Genomic DNA, 2192 nt, shown 5'->3' with positions numbered 1-2192 from the left:
AGGTTCTGTCCAACTGAAGGCCAATCAAATGAAGATCAGCTCAGATGGGAATCAAGTCAACGTGGCCAGAGAGAAAGAGAGAGAGAGAAAGAAAGTGCTCGATCTAGAGTTTGATCGATTCTGAAGACCGAGAAGGCCAGTTCCGTCCAATCGTCGATTCTTTACGATTGTGACGCGGAAGCTCTGTCCAATTAAATCCGTCCAGGCCAGTCATATTCTGTGATGGTCAAGTGGAGGTGCTGTCCGGAGTTAGTTCAGATCCACGGGTTCAGATCAGTCGAAGTTCTGCTCGATATTCCGCCGGGAAGGCCGAAGAACTGTCCAGAAGCTAGAGGAGGTTCTGTCCGAGTCCAGATCAGTCCATCCAGACCTGTTAGTGTCTTCATGATCAAGCCGAGGGTCTGTCCAAGTCGAGGTCAGTTCAGTCCAGTCCAGTCAAGGCGTTCCTTGGGTTTTGGCCATGTCCTCACCGATCAACCAGCAGCTTCTCGCCTAGAACACTGTGAGTTGGTTTGTGTGAATTCCACTTGGAATTTAGGGTAGATCGAGTCTGCATATAGATTAGAATGATCACGCTATTGAATGGTAGAGTCCTTAGGGTTATTTTATTTATGGAACCGGACTCAGTTTAGCAAGGGCTAAGCTGAGATGAATGGAATTAAGACTGAGTTAATAACCTGACTAGGACTAGGGCTAGGATGCATCATGTTTTCTATTCTTGCGTGTTGATATGGTTGAGTGCAGGTTCCCGTTATCTTTAAGGATAGTTTCATAGCAGGAGGCTGGACTATCTGGATAACGGTTTGATTTATTTGTTTAGTATTGATATTATTGTTTAGTTATTAGTACTAAGGGTCTTAGGCCATATAGGCCGGACTACTGGTACTATGGTTAGTCTTGTGGAGTCGTGTCTAGTTAGGATCTGGAACTTTATCTTTAGGTTAGGTTCTAGATTGAGTTTGTGTTGTGTGAGTGTGCCGACAGTATGTGCGTGACCCGCCCATACTAGGCTTGTGTAGGGGTGATTAGTGTTTCCTCGGCCTCGTACCCAGCTGGTTCAAGGAAACCCCTTATTCGCTGGATCGGGAAGACTCAGACGAACGGTTTCATGTACTATGGCTGAGTATTACACGGTGGTGTAATGTGGCAGTGACCCGAAGGACTGTGGGCTGTCGCGCGGTGACCCGAATGACTGTGGGCCGCGGTCGGTTGAAAGTTCCTTCTTCTGTCCTTTGTGGTAGGGAGATAGGATATTGCCGATAGAGAGGAGGAACACGAAGTCACCAGGGCCCAGGTTAGAGTGTTGTGTTAGAGTGTCGTAGAGGGTTATGGTACCCTCGAGTTAGTGTAGCACCGATATACGGTGTTACAAGTTAGATCGAGTCGTAGTTACTCATAGTTTTATTAGTGTGATTGTGTTTGTGGTTGATTGATTTGCTTGCAGGTTCTGACATTAAGTCCTAAGTCTGGCTTAGGTACCGGATTAGGCTTGATGTGTATTTTGTTAGTGTAGGCCTGACGTTGGCCTATATGTATTTGAGTGATTGCTTGTGAAGGGTGGTGGATATTAAAGCTATGTTGTATCATTGGTTGGCCGATCATGTTCTTGTTTGATTGTTGGTCGATCGGCCAATGGTATTTGTATAGTCCAAGTGTCTAACACTACATGAGTACTGAACTCAAGCGTATATATGGTTAACTAGGGATTGCTTGTTGACTTGTTTTAATGCAGGTTCCCGTTACTTGAAGCTAGATCATGGCAGGAGGCCAAGTCTAACTTAGTAACGGTTTGCTTAGCCTTAGCTTTTATTGCATGCTAGGGCTAGATTGATTGTTATTTTGGGTTGTCTGGGTAGAGTCTAGGTTGCGGGTAGAGGCCGCCAGCTCACTGAGTAATACTAGATTACTCATCCAACTCCGTTGTCCTTTTTGCATGTCGCTTTAGGTAAGGATGATCAGATAGCTTCTTGCTGGACGTTAGGACCGCCGGTGTAGATTTTCATGCCTTTTGTAAACGGTGTTGTGAATTGTGTTATGTTGACTCGATTTGGCATTAGGCCGGGCCCAGTCTTGAATTATTCAATGTATGAATATTTCTTGAATCAATAAAAGTAATTGTTTTATATGCGCTTCATGAGTACTCTGATATTTGACTAGTCCGGTCTAACACAACGTTAGGTCAAGGTACGGGT

This window comes from Brassica napus, unplaced genomic scaffold, assembly GCF_020379485.1.
Source record: "Brassica napus cultivar Da-Ae unplaced genomic scaffold, Da-Ae ScsIHWf_2428;HRSCAF=3137, whole genome shotgun sequence".
NCBI classification, from domain to species: Eukaryota; Viridiplantae; Streptophyta; class Magnoliopsida; order Brassicales; family Brassicaceae; genus Brassica; species Brassica napus.
Note: the sequence above shows the minus strand (reverse complement) of the source record.